This window comes from Pinus tabuliformis, chromosome 5_1, assembly GCF_031772625.1.
Source record: "Pinus tabuliformis cultivar Carrire ecotype Pingquan chromosome 5_1, CPIR1, whole genome shotgun sequence".
Lineage (NCBI taxonomy): Eukaryota > Viridiplantae > Streptophyta > Pinopsida > Pinales > Pinaceae > Pinus > Pinus tabuliformis.
In genome coordinates, this window is record NC_142305.1 from 367687604 (window position 1) to 367710894 (window position 23291).

Here is a 23291-nt window from a genome sequence, read left to right on the forward strand (position 1 = left end):
TCAAAAGCAGAGTTTTTACAACATTGAGCTCAATTTGAGTCTCACATAGTAGATATGAATCAACAAGATTGTACTTGGATCCCCCAAGTCTCTGGAGTACACCAACTCTACTTACTGAAACTCGACCTTTATTGGTCACAATAGTATGAGCCCAATCTGAGACTCATACATGACAGGAATATACAGAGGAGTTTGCTTGAACCTCTCAAGCCTTCTCTGGAGTACACAGACTCTCTGACTCTCTCTGGCTCTATCTGGCTCGATGTTGCCTTTGCTTCTACAGGTCAGCTCAGCTCCTTCTTTCTGCTCTTAACTTTCTGCATCTATCTAACTCTACTTCTTCCTCTGTCAGTTTGTGGCTTTAAATCCAATCTGCTTTTTCACTGTTCATTTCTGCTTCCATTCTTTCTGGTTTCCCTAACTCTGTCCATCTGAATCCCTCTATTTGGCATAATCATCACTCGATAACACCTCACAGGGAGGTGGCCACCTATTCTGTAATGGATGAGTGTGTCAGGTTCACTGGAAATGTTTGAATGACCATTTTTTCCGTTAACTCCAAGAATGCTCACGCAATACGAATCTCTTCCATTGCATCATCCATATCGGACTTCAAATCCTTTACAATTCTTCTTGTTGACCCCATCAAATCTAGTCATCCATCAGAACACATCTCCATCGTTGATCTGAGGCCTCCAGATCCAACAGTCATCGTTCATATCGGGCGGATAAGTAACATGACGTTTACCCATCCAATGTGAGTGGTTTTCCCTCTCTTCTGCTGGACGCGTGGCACCCCTTGTGTGGCGTCGGGTGGGACTCGGTTGAAACCGCTTACCACTCAAAGCCCTTTCGATATTCTGCGAGTTTTTGTGGGACCCCACCTTTGACGAAATCGGTGTGATATCCATTGCATTTTATAACTTTTCGATTCCGGGCGCTCAGGGCTTTTCCTTCTTTGAGGGGTTTGCCCAGCGATATGCGATTAGTGACTTGTCGCTAATCGAATATTAGAAACTACCCCCATTTCTTAAATTGACCTCTGGTTTTGCTAATTTGTGACAGCGTGCATTACCATGGGCCGACGGTCTGCACGCTTGACCGAGGGTCCTCGTTGCTCCGCGCTATTCACAAATTGAAACTGTTGCGAGGATATCTCTAATAAGCTTGATCTTTATAAGAATTTGAAACTTTTGCATAATTTTAAGAGTTCATGAAAACTTAGAGTGTGTTCTAGGTTCCAATTCGGATCAATGGAGAGTGATGCAACACACTTTCTCCCTTTAGTAGGTTGGACTAGGTGAATTTGAAGAATTTGTTTTGCTATTTTCACTCAAATTTATCTTAGGCTTTTGCATGGGATTTATTCTAATTATTTTTCTTGTCATGTTTCAAGTATCCATCGGAACAAAATGGCTTTGATTTGGTGATAAAGAGAACATGAAGTCCAATACATGGATGTTTACAATGATTCAACAACCATCCAACCATTGAGAAACTATGTGCCTCTCAAATTCTTTTGGCTTCCTGAGATGAGACAACAAATGGAACTATTGTAGTATCTTGTCAAGGCATGGGATATGGAGGCTCAATCCTTTAAGCTTGGAGCAGATATTCGTAGGACACAGGTGGAAGATAATTATTTCTTGACAAGTTTGTCAAGTGGAGGTGCTCCTATTTCATTGTATGGTTCGAGTAGGGTTGGAGAGATTATCAACGAGTATATTTTTGCACACTATAGACCTTGATCCAGCCAACCAAAGATGGGAAAATTGAGATTAAGGTTATGGTACATTTGCCTCTCAGGACAATCCTATTCCTTGTTACTAGACTGGCTAGTAGTGCTACCTTGAATTTGGATAACAGATCCCAAATGCAATACGCATTATAATTCATAGAGCCGAAAATATTTAACTAGAGTGAGGGAGTATTAGAAAATATGAAGGAACAACTCACCAAGGGAAAATATGGGAGATTGAAAAACTTGGGGTATGGTTTCATTTTGATCTCATTCAATTTGGAGAGGATTCCATTACTGTGTCCTCGACATATCTCACTTGAGCAACCAGATCCTAGAGCTCCATGGATGAGGCAATGGGTTGACCTCATGTCTACACATGCAGGTCTGTCTTCCATAAGTTTCACACCTATATTCTTTTTATGGCTACGTATGTATCTCATCATGGTTGAATACTATCCTTATGTCGGGATGGATTATCGCGGAGATCCAGATATCATACTACTTAAAGGTGAGCAAAGGAGTGCATAGGTAAAACAAAATCATTTTGATTGTTTTTTGGTTTTTGAGTTTTAAAGGTTTTTTTTCATGTATCCAAAACTAACTATTGATTTTTACATGCATACATTGGACATGTTTGACCATTCATTTCATCATATCTTTAGTGTGTTGAATATCCATTGGAGGCACAGGTTGGAGTACAAGTTTCTAAAGGGGCATGAGAGGTATTGTAGGATCTCAATTCACTTGAGACTCTTGTAGAGGTCGAGTGACATGTTGAGGGATTGACCCAAAAAATATGAAATACTAGTGTCAATTAAATCCCTATGAAATTGCAATGCTATACTATTGGAGTGCATGACCGTATTAGCCAACTTCTATGTAAAGTTGCTCGCGTGGTTGTTTTTACCATGAGCATCATGAGGATTATTCTACTAGGAGTCTATAAAGCCATATTTTGACTGCATGTATTTTTTATCATAGGACGTGTGGCCATATGTGTCTCGGGCACATATTTTTGTAAAACCAAACTTCTATATATATACATATATCTACCTATCGGTGTTTCTTATGCGTTCTATTATCTTGTTCAATATATGTGATGTGAATTGAATTGAATTGCCATATGCTGCAAATGTCTATCTAAAACATGATTTTCCTTGAATGCATCTGCCAATGTGTTTAGACTTCTAGGAATGTGTTGATATTGAATATAATCAAAATGTCTTTCTAGAAGGAGAACCCATAAGAAAATACAAAGCATAGTTGGACTTCTAACTGAATATACATTAGTCTAGTATATTAATACAATGTGTGAGTCAAGTTTGACAAGTATACGGTGGATACCAAGAGAAATAGGATCAGACAACAACTCAATCACTACGTTATACTCAACAATGTTATTGGTAGAGCGACTGATACAAATCCCTTGTAAACTCACTAAATAGCCACATGGATAATATATAGCCCACGTTACGGAGGAAAGGTTCTGAGTACTATGACTAGCGTCATTATCATAACCAACATATGGTTGAAGGGAATTTGACATATGTAAAGAAAATGTGAAGCAAGCTAAATAGAGATGGTAGGAAACTACAAAGGGAACACACTCAACACACCTATAGACAATACATACACATTGAACTACACAAAATAACTTAAGCATAGTATTTTTTGAGGTACAACCCATTTCTGGGCTATGCCAATAAAATCCATCAAAATCAACAAACTCATCGGCCCCTTTAGCTAGAACACATTTAACAATGTAGAGGCCTAGCCACATTGGCTCGAATTTCCCAGGCCCTAACTTATCAGACTCCTGATCATACAACAAGACAAGATCACCTTCCGAGAAGGCATGAGGCTTAACATTCTTATCATATTGTGCCTTAATGCATTTCGTGTGGGCCTCATTAGCCATCGCGACATCACACTGGGTTTCATCTAAGCATGTCAGATATGAGAGACACTCTTCTTCTACGGAAGTGGTATGGAGGATTTCAACCACAAATTCTAGAGATGGAATTTCACTCTCGATAGGAAGGATTTCTTCCAAACAATATAATAATTGAAATGACATGAATGGAGTAGCAGCCTAAACAAAGGTTCGATATGCCCATAAGGTTGGATAAGGAAAAATATGCCAATATAATTTTTGGATCCCTATCATACATTGAAGCATCGTTTTCAAGACCTTTTTGATTGCTTCGACTTTCCCATTCACCTTTGGGTAGTAGGGAGTTGAGCTTTCCAGGTGAAGGCCAAACTTGTTAGTGAGCTCAGACATCATGTGATTACAAAAATTATTCCCATGGTATGTAACTCTAGCTCGTGGTACACCAAACCTTGCAATCACGTGATTGAAGATAAAGAGAGAAATTTCTTCATCGGTGTTATTATATGTAGGCTTCGCCTTGACCCACTTGGTAAAATAGTCTACCACCACAATGATGTAGCCATGCCCTCGGGCCGAGTGAGGGTTACATGTCATAAAGGCAATGCCCCATTTTAAAAAATGTCCAATGGTATTAATAGGGTGTAATGGAGCTCATGGAGCATGATTTTTATGATAATGACACTTTTGGACTATGAGGATACAGTCGTGAAACATGGTAGGTGAAAAGTACCTAGCATGCAAAATCTTCTATGTGGTGGCATAACCAAACATGTGTTCCCTGCATGCCCTAGCATGGAATTCATTGAGACCTTTCTCGACCTCCTCATGAGTGACGCACCGTAAAAAAATTATATCAATACCACAATGATAAAGGGCGTCTGCAATGATAATATAGTTTTTAGCCTGATATCAGCTACGTCGCTGGTCAAAGTGAGAGGTATCAGGTCAAAAATTATGGGTCTACAGATATATGATGATGTCTCCATACCAAGGGTTAGATGAATCTGGCGAGAACAATGAATCGTCTGGAATAGAATTGTTAGATGGTGTCTTAGTTTCAAGAGAGGGAAGGTTACAAATCAGGACAAAGACTAAGGATTTCTTGGATTTGGATTTGAGGAACTCCAAATTGAATTTGTAGAGGAAAAAAATCCATTTGGAATAATTTCCCCCCAGCAATTTTCGTGAAAATATATAGGTCAAGGGGTTGCAATCAGAAATAGGTATAGTCATGTGAAGTAGGATATAGTGATGAAACCTTCAGACAACTTGAATAGCCACCAAAGCTAAATTTTCAATTTGAGTGTATTTGATCTGAATAGAATTTAAGTTACGAATCAAATAACAAATGGGATGTTCATCCCCAATGTCATTCTCTTGGATCAATACCATGGTGATGATAGTAACTGCAATGACAAGGTACATGAAGTAATTGTGTTGATAATCCAGGGGATACAACAATGATGCCTAAACTACAACATATTTCAAAGAATCAAATGCCTTTTGGGAAGTGTTTTCCCAATGAAAGGGAAACCTTCTATTCAACAATCAATAAATCCTTTGGTCAATTCAGCATAATTGGGAACAAATCTCCATAGAAAGTTAGCCTTCCCTTGGAGTCAATGTAGCTGAAAAAGAGACAAAGGAGCATGTAGATCTATGATTTCCTAAACTTTTAGACGATCGACATGAATTCCTCTCTTCAGCACAATGAAGTTGAGAAGTTGACCGGATTCACACAAAACATGCACTTGTGTGGCTTGAGACTAAAGTTGGAATGTCGATAATGTAAAAATATAGCCCTGAGTTATATTGGGTAATCCACACAATGATTCGAGTGGGGAGGTAGGTCATGTAATTATGGTTGTACAATGTGTCTAATTTCATGTAAGGCACAATACATTTCCTCTAAAAAGTTGTCCCAACATTTTTCAGTTTGAAAGGGAGCTTTCGATATGCAAATGTGCCCCATGGATAAATAAATTTAGTTTTATGTTGGTACGATAGGAGAATTTTGATATAATTATAGATGGAATAGTCATCCATAAATGAAAAGACATCACTGCTAGGAAAATCATCAACAATTTGGTTGATAAATGAGGTAGGATAATTGTCCTTCAGACAAGCATGATTGATGTTCCTACAATTGACATACACATATTGTTCCCTGTTTCTTTATGACAGGAACAATGTTTAACACGCAATCAGTTACAGGTACGGGGTAGATGTAACCAGGACAAAGAATATTTTCAACCTTAGTCTTAATAACAATAACCTTCTCATGATGGACTTCACATAGGTGTTAATGAACTCGTTTAGCATCGGGATATGTTATGATTTCATGCAAAAAAATGTTTAGATCTATACTTGGCATTTCTTCGTATGACCAGGTGAAAACGTCTCGAAATTCCTTGAAAATGGATTTACAAATCTTGATCTCAATGGGAGAGAAAGATGCACTAATATGTACATTCTCGACAATTATGGGCTTGATCGAAATATCAAGAGGGATAGTCTCTTCAATATTCGATAAATTATTCTCATAATTGATATTGTGGATAGATATGTAATTCACAGATATCTCAGCGATATTGGGTGGCTAGATATCACTAATATTATTCTCAAAGGAATATGGCAAGGAAAAATGATCATGATTCTCATCCCACAACACATCATCTGGCATCATGACCTTCATGATGTTTTCAATAGTAGAGAATGTACTAAATAAAGGATCAAAATGCATACCATAATCTAAGGATTTATCGACCCAATTGATCGAAGAGAAAAAATTAGAGTCTTTCGAATAGGCTGAATAGATGGCTTCATATTTGAGCTGAATAGGATTGAGTGATATGCGGTCACCAAATGTATCAATATTAGATGTATTTGGTACTATCCAAGGATAAGATGGAGTAGTATAAGAAGATATCATGTTGATGTAGGTGACTTCTTTCTTGTTTTCAGGAAGGGGATAAGGAAGTGGAGAAGGAAGGGAAAATTTTCCCAAAAGGAGGGAATTCTTAACCAATTGCACCCCGACATGTTGATATGGATGTGTGGTTTCTCCCACAAGAGGGATTCTTCTAGTAACTTGGGAATTGGTGGCAAAGAAGGCAAGTTGATCAATGGCCACTATGTCCCCTTTGTGAGGGAAAGCTATCATTATGAAATAATTATAAATGACATGAGCCATAGTGTAAACCCATGTACGACCAAGCAGAAGGTTATAATCTAATGGTCCATCAATAACTTCGACTTCCACTAATACTCTCTTGCCACCAAATTCAACTTTTAATGAGCTAAAAAATCCAAAATTATTGAAGCCTCTTCCATCAAAGGCCTTTAGAGTAGACAGTGAGTTATTTAGTTGAGGAGAATCGATGGCCTTTCAGAAAGAAAGAGAAATGATACAGGTTGAAGGTTCTTCATCCATAATGGTTCGATGAATGGTCTTACTGTGAACGTCAGCCTTAATCATGAAAGAAAATTGTGCTGGAAGTTTGGGCATAGAAGTCTCATGATTAAAGACTACAAGGTTATAATTTGAAGGATCAACAACTCCAATTGCAGTAAGTAAATCCTTCTTCTTAGTAGGAGAATTTGCAACACCTCTAGAGTTTACATAGTTGAAGGAGCTTGAGCCAAATCCTCAACTATGTTATAATTCAGTGCGGCTCTTGCATGAGGGTTGAACTCGGATTTTGAATAATGCCCTTGGGAGGTTTAATTGCTAATTCAATAGGAATCACATTTGGAGTAGGATACGAAATAGGTGTGGTAGAAATGGTAGGTGGATCAGTACCATGACTATTCGAAGAATTCACATTAATGTAGTCCTTATTTCTCATTTCCACCATAACATAATTTTTTGGTTTGGTTGAGGAAAGCATCATAAATGAGGAAGAGGAAGTAGGATATCGAGAAACCATGTTACACTCTTGATTGGGAAAGGGATCTATCAACACAACAAGCACAATAGATGATTTAAGGAATTGATTCACTTCCCCCCAATGCAAATAATCATGAGTGAAATGCTCCTCATTATAGATGAAGAAAGGCCAATGAGGTTTCACATTTGCTTCAGAAGACTAGCTATTTTTTATGCCCTTCGAAGTATTATCTTTCTTCTTTTCTCCTTTTCCTTTCCTCTTAATTCATGGTTTCTAAGATCTTCCCTCCATGGATTGAATGACATGAATCACGGAAGTAGAAACCACAAGAATGGTAGGAGAGGGGTTTGGGTAGCCACAACAAGAGTTGAACCATATGGTTTATTTATTGACTACTAGCTAATATAACCAATCATGCCATCGACAACATGCAATTCTTTACTGAGAGGTTGAGGAACAATATTGGAAGGTCGCGAAGAATTTGGTATTTTATGATAGAGCATGTCGTATAAATAAGATCAAGATATTGGGCATGAGAAATTACTTGCTCTTTGGTCACAACCCTTTCTTTAGCGACGTCTTCTATTATGGATGGTAACAAAGACATAATAAACCATTCACCTAACAATTGGTCAGGAATGAAAAGAGGAGGGGAAAATGGAGGTAATTTGCCCCCAAGAGGAGGGCATCCAAGATAAGGTGGATTGGGCTATTGTAGGTGTCCATACCCACTAACATAAGTACCATATTTCTGCACTACAAAAGGTTGGGATGGAGGAGCGAGAGTGGACTATGTAGCGCTCATCAATGGAATGAAAAAGGGCCCTATTCCTCCATTTTGGAATGAAAGAGGGCCCTATTCCCCCATTTTTGAATGAAAGACGGTCCTATTCCTCCATTTCCATAAAGCCCATACAGACAACAATGGAATAGGTCTCCAGTCTATTTTCATATTACCCCACCAATCAAAATCTTCCATGATGGAGGGGAAAGTGATACTACTGAAGCTGAAGTGGACTACCAAATTTTGCCATATCCTTTGAGATTGAGGACAGTTTAGGAAGATATGAAGGTTTCTTTCTTCGTTTGACTTGCATAAAGGATAAATGGCAGGCCCATTCCAGTCCCTTTTTTGGAGATTATCCCATTTTAGGTTCTTATTGTGGCAAACAAGCCATGCAAAAATGATGATCTTGAGGGGGCAACCTGTTTTCCAAAAGGAGGAAGGGAAGATGTTATTCGGTTGATTGGGGCCCGCGAGATGGAGCTGAAGATAGATATCCTTTACATATACAGTCAATTTTCCCCCATACCCCTTGCATATTAGCTTATCCTCCGCCTCTGATCGAAAAATACCTCTGTTCCTCATAGTCCTAGTGATTTGATTCCATTGGAGAGCTAGGTCATCATTGAGATCCAACTCCAATGCCAACTTCCATATAGGGATAGATCTTGTCCATATTACAATATCCTTGTCCCAAAAAAGGATCCCTCTTTGCTGCAAGGCACAAAGTAACTATCGTGAAATGGATATTTCCTCATCACCTCCCACAACGGAATCTAATCTAATAATGATCTTTTTCCCCGACTCGAAGCTCCATATCAGATTTTGTAGAAAGAAATGCTCTATTTTTCGAAAACTTCTCCAAATTGCAGAACCCTGGAGGTTCTGATTGTGCCTTGCCTATGCCAAGAATCTATGTCTCTATTATCCATATACTTAGATTTGATGGCCTTGCTCCAAATACAATCTCCTAATACTGCTTTCCATAAGGATTTACAAAGAAGGGCTTTGTGAAATAGATTTAGGTCCATGATACCCCAGCCCCCCATCCTTTTTGGATGAGTCAGCATTGAGAGTTTTGAAAGGTGGATTTTTTTTTTCTCTTTGTTCCCACCCCAGATAAAATTATTAGTCAATCTGTTAAGTTTATTAATTATGATTGCAGGAATGAGGAAAAGATGTGCCCAGTAGACCATTAATTATACCAAAATAGCTTGGGTTAAAATCGCTCTCCCAGCGATCGACAGACATTTGAATTCCCATCCGGCTATTCTTCTAAAAAATTGATCATGAATCCACATCCAATCAGCAGAGGTGTAGCCCACAGGTTTTAGCTGATAACCCAGGTATTTCAGACCCTCATTGTGAGGTATAGCTTTTATATTGAAGAGTTGGGAGAGGAAAGAAATTAGTTCACCGTGAACATTCTCCAGATGGAAAGATGATTTGTCATCATTAATACACATCCTCGTAGCCTTTTGAAACTTTCCAAAAATGTCATGCAAATAGGTCCATCAGACTTTAAGAAGTATCGTCGATAGTAGGATGTCATCAACAAACAAATTATGAGAAATAGAAATGTCCCGGCTGATAGCCAAAGGTCTACATGTCTTTTCATGAAATACCCTTTTAATGTGAAGACTTAAGGAGTCCATGACTGGGATAAAAAGTAGAGTGGAAAGAGAAAAACCCTGCTGCAAGCCTCTGGCAGTAGAGAAAAATGAATTGGGGAAACCATTTATGAGAACCACATAGTTTACATCTACGACACAGGCCATAATCCAATTGGAATACTTTCCATTTAGGCCAATTTTAGAAAGGAGACACCTAAGGAATCCCCGGTCAATACAATCATATGCTTTTTTAAGATCTATTTTTAATAATTCAACATCAATCTTCCTAGCATGCATAGAATGGAGACATTCCTGGGTGAGTGCAACAGCTTCCAAAATGTTCCGATCCTTAAGGAAACCATGATGTTCAAGGGTCAAATGAATTGATAAAATATTTCTCATCCTAACAGCAATGATTTTGGATATTATCTTATAAAGAATGTTACACAGGGAGATGGGCCTGAAGTCCATGAATGATAGGGAGCTCTTCTTTTTAGGGATTAAAGCAATGAATGTGGAGGAAATAATGTGGCTTATAGAACCATTAATCCTGGAATCCTCAACCATTTTCAGGAGGTCAGACTTGAACAGTTCGAAAAAGTGTATGAAAAAATCTATAGTCCACCCATCTGGACCAGGACATTTGTCCTTTTGGAAAGATTTCATGGTTGACAAAAGTTCCTCCTTAGATACCTCAGAATAAAGAAGATCATTCTAGTCCACATCAAACATGGTTGGATATGGCTCGATACCCCATATGATGTCATCAAAATCACTACCCCCATTCCAGCTGTATGCTTTCTGAAAATAATTAACTGCTTTCTTAGAGATCTCTTCCTATGACATGAGCGAGATTCCCTCTTCATCTTTTATCTCCCAAATTGAATTTGCTTCCCGCCGTTCATTTGCAAATCTGTGGAAGAATTTAGTATTTTTGTCACCCTCTTGGAGCCATAAGGCTCTGCTCTTTATACAAAAGAATGGAAATGAACCTATGGGTAATTTACTTCAAATTTTATGGAAATTTGTTGTAGTATTCCTAAAAGTAACAACATCCACCCAATAAACCGTTGACTAGTTTTCGTACCTTCTTTATGCCCCTAAAGGAGATGAGCTTCGTTTGGGAAATGAGAATATTTTAATGGTGTGAAAATTATATTTCTCTTGACAATTGAAAATTGTAATTGAAATGTACACAATTGGTGTAGATTCAGGAGATTCAACAATTGTTATGGTGGTTCCATTGCTAGTTGGGATATTTTTGTAAATAAATTTATCAAGAAGTTTTGTGAAGATAAAATAAAAGAATTCTTAATTGTGGAAATGTCAAATATTAAAATGAATTTTGTTGAATCAATTGAAGATTTCAACCAAAGATTCCATTCTATTCTTAATGGAATAATGAAGACAAGGAGATCATGTGTCAACTAAGGTTTATACTTCTGCCCTTCCCTCAAATGTGTCTTTGTCCACTATTGGAGAAGATAAAGAAATATCAACCTTAAATATGGAACAAGCTTTAAATGCTGAAAAACAAATTCTTAAAATAGAATCCAAACAACTTTCTGGTCAGTGGAAAACTAAAACAATTACCAAGAAAAAACCTTTAACTAGCAAAACTAAAACATTATGTTTTATTTTATTTTATATATTAATTAAAATTTTATGTTTTAATTTATTTTAATAATATAAATAATTAATATACGAATTGCATTTTGTTTCTTTCCCAATTTTTTCACGCTAATTTTTAAATAATAGTTTTCTTTTTTTGTAAATGCCCATTATTAATTTATAATTTCATAATAATAAATATAAAATACTTTTAAAATAATTGATTTTTTAAAAACTATTCAATCACACAATGAAACATCAAGGTCAGGTTCTATGGGTTGATTTCGTAGGAAGGTATTAGAAGAGCCGACCCTGACTATGGAATCTTCGCATTAGTTTCGCTGCCTCCATGTGATTGTCTTAATTATTGAGATTATTGTCACACAATGATCCTTTGGAGGCATGACTTCACTTCTCGCCAGCTAGTCTATTACGACCATGTCAATTTAATTTAACCAATACAAAGAAAAAAAATCAGCTAAGGAACACCATAAACTCAACTAAGCAACACCAAACTATCATATCAAACATGCTAAAAAAATATCCTTCGCAAACATTTGTTAAAAAAATAAATTTCTCAAAAGTAACATTATATTAATAAATTTACAAATAAATATCCATTCTTGAGAAAAAAAAAAAAAAATTTAAATGCAATTTTGCAAGTACACTGAAAATGTTGTGCATTGGAGTCGGCCTCTATTCAAACTAACTTCTATGCAACACCATCCCGACTTCCAACTTTCCCACTCTCCTAACCTCCACTCAACAATGCAGTAATTGTTTTTTCGACTTTCGTGCCAATTACAATCACTTTCTCTTACTTTCAAATTTTTGAACATGTAAATTATCATATTAAACATGCTCAAAATTATCTTTCGCAAACATTTATATAAATAACATTGTATCAACACAATTTGGATTTTTTTTCTAATTTATTTTTTCTAATTTTTTTATCATTTCTATTTTTAAAACATCTTTTCAACCAACATTTCCTCAAAATTAACATTTCCCTAACAAACAATAAAAAAAATAAAAACACTATATCGACATGCTTCGAAAAAAAATCCATTTCCCAAACTCATTTTTCCTTTTAAACATCTTTTCATCTAACAATTCTTGCAAAACAACATCACCTGAAAACAATAAAATTAAAAATAATATATATATATATATATATATATATATATATATATATATATATATATATATATATATATGCAAGTATGGAAAAAATGTTAACCTTGGGGTCAGCCTCCACACCAACTAACTTCTATGCAACACCATCTCAACCTTCGACCACCTGTCTTCACCTCTAACCACCAATAAAAATTTCATTTTTATTGATTTTTGTGCCACCAATCACTTTATCTTACTTTCAGCTTTTTAAACATGCAAACTTTCATATTTAACATGCTCAAAAACATCATTCACAAAACAATTCTTAAAAAAAATAAAAAATTCTTAAAATAACATTTTATCATGACAATTTGAAAACAAATTCCTTTTCTGAAAAAAATCATTTATCTTTTAAAACATACCTTCAAATAACAATTCTTCGAAAATAACATTTTCGTAAAAAAAGCATTGCATGATGACTACATTGCACATCTGTGTCGGCCTCCCCTCTAATTAACTTATATCCAACAACATCTCACCTTCTGACTACTTGAATAACTTCAACTCTGACCACTAATACACTACAACACCTTGTACGTCGGGGTTAGGGTCATGACTTTAACCAACTCAAGTGCATTTCCTTCCCGCCTTCCGACTACCCAACTAAGTTCACCTTCGACTTCGTTGGAAAGATTGTTTCTCTATTTTTTTCATCACACCTATCAATTTCCTCTACTTTATTGCATTCGCCTATATTTTAATTAAACCTTCCCTACTAACACTTCGCCAGACCTCACCTCGATGTTCATACGTTGTTTCTTGTCGGCAACCTTTTAACAAAATTTTCCTCCTTTCCTCCTTTTTTATTTTTGTTTTGTAACCTCTTGTTCACACCCTCCTTACACTGCATAGCTCAAACTTGCATCCATTTACAAAGAAATAACTTCCATTTGATATTGTTGCTCATAATTTGAAACGTAAATTCTTTTCCTTCCTTTCGATAGTCCACTACATAACAAACAAAGGTGAATGCTTTGAACACCTCATAAAAAATTATATATCTAAACAAACACACAATGAGTTCTCTTATTGTATAGCTGGCAGATTGTCGACACATTTTTTACCTCTAGTCACTGCAAGAAAAACACTCAAATGACCACCAATAAAATTGACACCCTTACCAATTTGTAGACCGGTTCTACGCTATTAGTATAATGAGCCAACACAACCCAAGAGCAAAATTTCCTTTTTAATAAAACTAGAATCATATGTTGTGTGCAATTAGGCAACCACTCACCTGTTTCTATGTCTACATGCAGTCCCCTAGTATTGCTCCATGCTCATTCCAACCACTCATATCTTCCCTAAAAAAAAATCTCCCTCCGCTGCAATTACAAATCCAAACAATCACAACTGAAGAATACTAATCCAGACTAGCAGCACAAAACAAAAATCAACTAAGCAACACCACAAATCATTCTTCTCTTCGATCTTTAAAACATTGATCTTCTCCTCAGCACTGAAACATCTCATTTCATCATGTGGTGTTCGCTCTTTCCATGCCATGCTCTCCACCATGCCCATCCTTTTATTTTAGACGGACCTTCGATCGTTTGTGACCACTTTTCCACACCTCTTGAAAGTCCCTCTTATCGCAATCGTCCATTGAGATCTTAGATGAAGAATATTCTGCCAATAGTAGATCCTAGCCCTTGATCAATAAATAAATAAAAATTCCTATAAGTGAAAAATATTCCAAGATTCATCGAATTGCGACTTGCCCAAACTCAAAATTTTCTATCTCTTCAAGTGACAAATAGATGTTGAACCATTGTTTACAAGACAAACCAGTTGGTGCGCGTGCAATCCTAATTCCACACACTGTATGTTAGGGATAGGAACAAACGAAAAACCCCACAGGATTCTTATAACATCCATCCAATATATAATGTATCCATAGAAAGGGTAATCATCATAATCTTTGTCTAAATATAAGAAACCAATATATAGCATAGCCATAGAAAGGGTAATCATCATAATCTTTGTCTAAATATAACGTGAAAATTTTCCCTTTATGAAAGATAACCTCATTTGGGGGCATTACACCACCAAAACGGGGTTTTGTCCTTCTCCAAACCATGTCTACACTAGCGCAAATAAGAGAATATGATTCTATGTTTCTGCACACGTTTCAGGACACCCTAATCATTTTTCTGCCAACTAAATTTCTCCAACAAAAAGAAGAATCCTCACTCTCCAACACTCAGAATCCTAAGATTTCTAATGGTCTTTGTAAAAGGGTTTACTATGAAAAAATTCTTTGAATGCAAAGACCCTCCAAGCGCAGTGAATAGAACCATCAACCTAACTGTACATTGAATTTTGTACCCATAGTCCAGATTTAAGGGAAAACCAATTGACAGATGTATCCTTTGTCATTAAGGTAAGATCCAACAAAGAAACTATCCTTGATAACAATTACCAAAGAAATAAATCCAAATTCTCTATCACTACATCGATTGCAACAAGTAAAAAAAATCAGGCTTTCCAATAAGAGACTCCATTCTTTACAGACCAACCAAAATTTTATGAGCACCGATAGAGGAAGCCAATGAAATACAAGCTCAAGAATCTCAAATGGAAAAAATTCCAAATACTTGGATCCATTAGAAAATGAAAAACATTCTTAAAACCAAACCAAAGATTAGATGTTACATTGTGAAGGATAAAATCCTTAAAAAGGACTCATCACATCAAACATGCAAATAATCGGATTTCAAATTCCATAAAATATCATTCGCAAACATTTGGAAACAAATTCAAAAACATTCACATTCATGAAAAACACAAATTTTTTTGTCTTAAAACATCAGTTGAATTAACTATCCTTGGAAAATAACATTAACAAAAATAAAAATAAAATAAAATAAAACAATATTTTGTGAATACATTGTGCGTCGGGGTCAGACTCCCCTCCAAATAAGTTCTGCGAAACACCATACCGACTTCTGACTACCTGACTGACTTCAGCTCCGACCACCAGTACAATATTCTTTTTTCTTTTTCTTTTTCATTCCAACAACAAGTTTCTCTTACTTTCATCTTCTTAAACATTCAAACTATCATATCAAACACGCTAAAAAAATATCATTCGCAAACATTTACTAAAAAACAAAATTCTTAAAAATAACACTATATTAATACGTTTACAAAGAAATATCCATTCTTGAGAAAAAAACAATCGTTTAAATTCATTTTTTACATATTGTCAACTAACATTTTTTGCAAATTAACAACATTGAAAAAGGCAATTCAAAAATATGATTTTGTGGGTACGACGACAGAGTTGTGCACTAGGGTTGGATTGTGCTCAAACTAATTTCTACGGAACACCATCCCAACTTCTGGTTGCCCGACTCTCCTAAGCTATGACCAACAGTACAATATTTTAATTTTCAATTTTCATACCAACAATTTCTTTCTCTTACGTTCATCTTTTTAAACATGTAAATTATCATATTAAACATGATAAAAAATATCCTTCGAAAACATCTATAAAAATAACATTGTATCAACACACTTAGGAAAAAAATCCTTTTTTCTTTGATTTTTTTTTATCATTTCTCTTTTTAAAACATCTTTTCAACCAAAAATTCTTCAAAATGAACATTTCCCTTAAAAAAATAAAAACATTATACGAACACAATTAGAAAAAAAATTCCATTTATGAAACTCATTTTTCCTTTTAAACATATTTGCATCTAACAATTCCTGCAAAATAACATTGCTGAAAAAAAAAAGAATAAAAAACAAAACATATGTGAGTACGGCGAAAACGTTGCAGTCTGGGGTCGGCCTCTGCATCAAATAACTTCTACATAACGCCATCTCGACCTCCAACCACCCAATTGTCTTCACCTTCAACCACCAATAAAAACTTTCTTTTATCGATATCCATGCCACCAATAGACCTTTGACCACCCGACTGTCTTCATCACCGACCACCATTACAATATTTATTTTATCGATATATGTGCCACTAATCACTTTCTCTTACTTTCATATTTTTAAACACACAAACTTTCATATTAAACATGCTCAAAAATATCATTCGCAAAACACTTCTTAAAACAAAAAACATTTTTTTTTAAATAACATTTTACTAAGACAATTTGAAAAAAAAATCCCTTCTTAGAAAAAAAAAATCATTTCTCTTTTAAAACATATTTTCAACTAACAATTCTTTGAAAATAACATTGTCGTAAAAAATAACTGCACACCAACTACGTTGCACATTAGGGTCGGCCTCGCGTCCAACTAACCTCTATCAAATAGCAACCCGCCTTCCAACTACCTACCTGACTTCACCTACGACCATGAATACACAACAACACCTTCTATCTCAGGGTTAGTGTCATGAATTTAACCAACTCGTGTCCATTTTCATCACACCTTCCGACTACTCCACTGAGTTCAATTCTGATTTCGTTTGAAATATTGTTTCTCTGGTTTTTTATGTCACACCTATCACTTTCCTCTACTTTGTTTCAATCACCTATATTTGAATTAAACCTTCCCCGTTGTCCCTTCATCCGACGTTACCTCCATGCACATATTTTATTTCTCATTGGCAACATTTTAACAAACATTTCTTGCTTTCCTTCTTTCTAATTTCTGTTTCTTAATCTCTTGTTTGAGCCCTCCATACACTGCTTATCTCAAACTTGCATCCTTTTACTAAGAAAGAATTTCCATTTGACGTTGTCGCTCATAATTTGAAACATAAATTATCTCTTTTCCTTTTCACAAGACATTACATAACAAACAAAGGTGAATCTTTTGAACAACTCATAACAAATTCTATATCTAAACTAACACACAATGCCTTCTCTTACTCCATAGCTGGTGGAAAATACCAATTTTTGATGACAAGATTCACTGCAAATTCGATAAGATGACCGATGCATTTTTTAAATCCACTAACTGCAAGAAAAACACTCGGATGATCGCCAATAGAACTAACACCTTTACCAATTTGCAGACTCGTTCTACGTTATCAGTATAATGAGCCGAGACAACCCAGGGGAAAATTTTCTTTTTAATAAAACTAGAATCATACGATGCATGTAAGTATGCAACAACTCACCAATTTCTATGTTTTCACGTAGTCCATTGGTATTTCTCCATGCTCATTCCAACCACGCATGACGTCCTTGCAAAAAATATCTCCATCTGCTCCAATTACAAATATGAATAATTGCAGTTGAACTATACTAATCTAAACCAACAATACAGAGCAAAAATCATCTACGTAAAAATGATAAACCATTCTTGTCTTCAATCTTTAAAACATATATCTTCTCTTAAGCACTGAAACATCTCATTTCATAACGTGGTGTTCACTCTTGCCATGCCATGCTCATCCCCACGCCCAACCTTCACTTTCAGAGGACCCTTTAATCCTTTGCCACCATGTTTCCATGCCTCTTAGAAATCCCTCTCATTGCAGTCATCCATGGAGCTCTCAAATGAAGTATATTCCACCAACAATGGATCCTGGCCCTTGATAAATCACAAAAATAAAATTCCATCGATGGACTTCCACCGTGAGTTGAAATATATACGTCTATTGACGAACTAGTAGAACTACATTTATTTTTAATTAAATGTGGTTGGTATATGCCAATAGGTGTATATCGATCAATCACACGGACAACCACATTAGTAAATGTGGTTGAAATATGCCGATAGGCAATAGGTTTTATTATTAATATTAATATTATTAAATTAATTTTTTTATTCATATATTAATTAAATTTCATTTAATTAATCATTATTTTTATTATTATTATTAGTAATTTTAGTAATATAATTAATTATATTACTAATTAATTAATTAATATTAATAAAATCAATTAATGATTAATTAATTAATTATTATTAATAAATTAATTTATAGTAATTATAACTATTATTATTAAAATTTTAAATAGTATTTATTAATATAATAACCATTATTATAACTAATCATCATCATCATTATTATTATTATATTAATCATTACATTTCTCATTATTTTAATCATTATTAATCATTATTATTAAAACAATTTGTAGCATGAAAATAAAAAATGAAAAATATAAATATAAACAAAATTGATGTAAGTTGGAGGTCGAAGGTTGGGGTTCAAGCCGCATACCATAATAGAATGAAAGAGAAATCTTTTGACCCGACCTTCTGACTCCCGACTTCCCTCTTGATCCAAAAATAAAAGCAAAACAAACTTTATTCAGAGGTCCGAGGTCAGGAGTCGGGCCACATACCACAACACAATGAAAAGAGCAATCTTTCTAGCTGACTACCCGACTCTCGACTTCCCTTTTAGCCCAACTAAGATGCATGTCAGGGTCAGGCTATCCACTGGCATAAACATGATATCAACACCATCCTGACTTCTGACCACCTGACTATCCATCACTATCTAACTTATTCCTAGTTGTATAAACTAGGGTGAGGCCGTATACCGTAACACAATGAAAGAACAATCTTCTAAGTCGACCTCCCAACTCCCGACTTCCCTCTTAGCCCAACTAAGTTGCACATGAGGGTCATGCTATCTACTAGCATATACATGATATGAACACCGTCCCAACTTTCTGACCACTCAACTCCCTACTACAACGGGATGGGACAACATACCCGACCAAAATGAAGTGTGTTTCTCTCCACATCTGACCTCTAGACTACCGACCTCCATCTTACTTGACCACAGTGTAGGTCAAGATTTTGGTCACCATTCACAAAAATTTTAATTTAAGTACATTGTGACTTTTGACTAACTAACTGCGTTCTACTCCTGACAGCAATAAAACATTTTATTTTTCATTTTGCGTGCCAACCATAATTATCATTGTGATTTCTTTAAAAAAAATTAAACAAACCCTAAAATGGAAAGTCATTATGTTTCAAAAAAACATTCCCCCCACTCTCACCATGAAACCTCACCTTGATTTTCGCACGGCAGTGGTTGAAACGTCTCATCACAGTAATGAATAATTAACACGTTTCATGTGAATTTATTATTGGACATCCCAAGGGTCAAAATAAACTCTAGAAAATTTCCTTCTTTCTACTCTCTATTTTGCACTTTCTTCTCCGTACTTTGTTTCCAGTATTTCTCTGAAACTTATCCCTAATTAGAAACTATCAAGTTCACATTCACTACAAGGCTTTTGATTTCTGGTAAACTTGCACTACCATACAAAACTGCACTAGTAAATTTGATATCTCTCATCAAAAGTTTAATTTTTTTATTCATTTCCACGGCACAACAGCGAAAGAAGGGCAAATCCACGACGTTAAAGAATACTATACTACACATTAATGAACACCTAAGTGGAGCATAAAATATTGAACCATAGCTCTATAATTTCAACACAACTCTCATCTCCAACACCACCTTCGAAACCTCGATGGCAGGTACGATGAAGTGGGAAGAAATTTATAATTTCTTCGAAAACAGAAGTTTGTTAAATTCTGAAACTTCAACTAAGGATGAAAACATAATTTAAAAAAAATCAAAGCTACGTAACTCCACAAAGTTGTTTCTAGAGTGAAATTTTTTCCTTATTATGACATGGTTGCATGGGCCATGCGACATCTGGATTTTCCAACCCATACTATATTAGATTGCAACAAAAATTTTACAGCCTCTTGGAATCTGCGAGTACTTTGGGGAGTTTACAAGCTTTGTTCTCCCGAAGTTTTCTTAAGGACCCATTTTCTTGATAACTTCAACAACACAGTATTCAGGAAGTGTGAAGGGAATTATGAAAAATTTGTCAAACATTGGTTACAAGAAGATAGAGAAGGATACAAACTTAAGGGATCAAAATAATATCCAGGCATCATTTTCAGAAGACCCGTTAGATTCCACATAAAAATTTTGTCTCATCTACATGGAGAGAAAGACCCTGAGCATTGAAAACTATGATGGATGGCTTTAATACACAACCTAATCAATGATTCAAATCATTTCAATTGGGTGGAATTTTTTTCTCAGAATTTGACAGGTGGCCTTATGTTTTCCATTGTGTTTCCTCCAGGATATGATCAGTTTTTTTGCATGCGATCCTATATTATTGAAATTATAATTGCTTTTTTTATGTTTCCTCTCATGAAATGGAATTACCCAGTTGATGAGCAACTTCCTATTCAGAACTATGCCTCTATTTTTTGGGAAAGTAAATTCAAATTCCATTTTTATGACATTTGTCATTAAGTGATGACCATTTCCATCAAAATTTGTTTGGAGAAACCCCTCCCAGTGTTAGTGAAGGTCTTAAACAGGCCTTACAAGATATAGGAAACTGGTTCATTGAAGAATTATTCTCATATATTAGATTCTATGAAAGTGAAGTTGGCCCTCACCTTATTCCTAGATATATACCAGAGAGGATCAATTTAAGAGAGGTAGCCAATCAAACTGCCTTCATCAAGCTCGAAAATTTAGTAAACTTTAAAAGAAAATATGGTTAAACTTCCCAATTAAATTTGGAAACATTTTCCTTAAGGACCAAGGACACACATTTAAGGAGGTTTAAGAACTCAACCATGTTTGGTTTTATTCATTTCCCCTTCAGGACTATGGTCCTTGGGGAATCATCAATCACCATTATAAGGTTGTCAGCTACATCAAAACCTACAGACATCAACATCCTCCTTTCGATAAAATTTTCATTAATATTTATATTTTTCACCAAGATTTTGAAAGAGGAAAGTTTTTTACTAGAAAATGATAGAAGTAGACTGCAAGAATTTATACAATCTCATTATCACGACTTACTTAACCAAAAGAGTCTTCATACAAACACTCTAATCCAAGAGATCAAATATGTTGAGAGTCTGAAATACAATTTCAATGACATTATTTCAGACCTTGTTTCCTCCTCTCCAAAAATAGAAGAATCCCAACTTGAAAATTTCCTGATGTTTGTTTCAAAATTCCAAAGACAAGCACAAGAAAAGTAAGAACTATTAATGAAAAAGAGTCAGATATTGAGATAGAACAACAAGGTCAAATGAACAAAAAAATCAAAGGTCAGAAACAATAGAGATCAAAGAAAGAACATGCAACAGAAAAACAGAGTTCCTCTCATGACAATATCACTAATATTGACGTCACATATGACACCACCAGGGCACATACAAAGTCGAAGAAAATTAATGATGAACTTCAATATATGCAGATTGATACAAACAAAGAAGAGAAAATTACCCAAGACCTTTTGTCAACATTGATCTATTTCTCTAAAAAAGAAAAAGAGTTTCCTGAGCAGCAAGAACAAAGTACCCAGATATTTATTCCACAAACTTTTCATGACACATCGATGACACCAATTTCCACAAAAATCCATCTTGAGAAGTTTTTATTTAAACTTGTCACTAAAGTAGAAACTGTTCATGGAAATGTCCCATCCTTGATTGAGTATTACTTTAATGCTCAAACAAAGTCAATTGTCAAAAGAACGAAGAAAAGAAAGCTTGAAATTTTTGAAACCATTTTAGAATTCAGTTGGTAAGCAATACGAAATGTTGAAGAAAAAGTTGAAGAATCTTTCCAGGCTCTAGGAGCCTTTGTCAACTACAACCAACAACATGTTGGTGAAATTTCCACTGCCTAAAAGAACAGTCTGTAGAAGATAAAATGTATGTAAAGAAAAATAAAGGAAAGCAAAGCTTTTAGTGAAGAAATTTGACAAAACCATTCCACAATTCTTGTAGGTGGGTTCACCATTGAAAGACAAAACTTATAGAGTGAATATGAAAATTAGTGGAATGAATTGAAACTTAAACACTCCACATAGATCCACCAAATCCAAGAGGAACATGAAAAAAAATTAGAATATTGAAGGAATAATGTGACAAAAACATTCTAAAAATGACCATTGTTGGTGTCCAAGTATGAATCATGCAATTCACTCAATCCACATTTAATTGTCTACCGAGGGTTCAACCAGTTGTTTCAAGAATATCATGCATTGTATGTGCATCCACAGTTTCCCTACCCAACATTCAACATTAACTATAAATTCATCAATGTGTAACAACAAGCAATGTTGTAACAATAATAAGAGTAACAACGAGTGATAATTATAACAACAATAAGAGGAACAACAATAAGGACTCACAACAACACACTGATAAACATTCACAACAATAATAAAATCGTGGAAATGAACCTAACACACATCTAATCCAGTAGCGCCTGGTCAGGAGAGTGGGCCCAACACCCTAATTAGGGTTGTGGCGAGATCAATGAATCATGATATGCTCAGAACATCAGCTTGTCATTAATAAAATAAATATTACAAGTATGTTCTTACATACTCAAAGAGTATTTCTCTTGTAACCTTAACGACTTTTAACAACGACAGATTTCAGAGCCTGCAACTCTTCTTTATACAATGTTTCAATAATACAACCCCTAGAATTAAGCCATTGTCTGCCCTTAATTACATGGTGGTTTTCAAAATGAAACTGAATGCTAAAAGATAGCAATGTGTCAATTGAAAGATTGATTCACCATTGCAGCCAATATTCAAGGATAGCACTGCCAGCTTTGATAGCATCATTCAGTGAA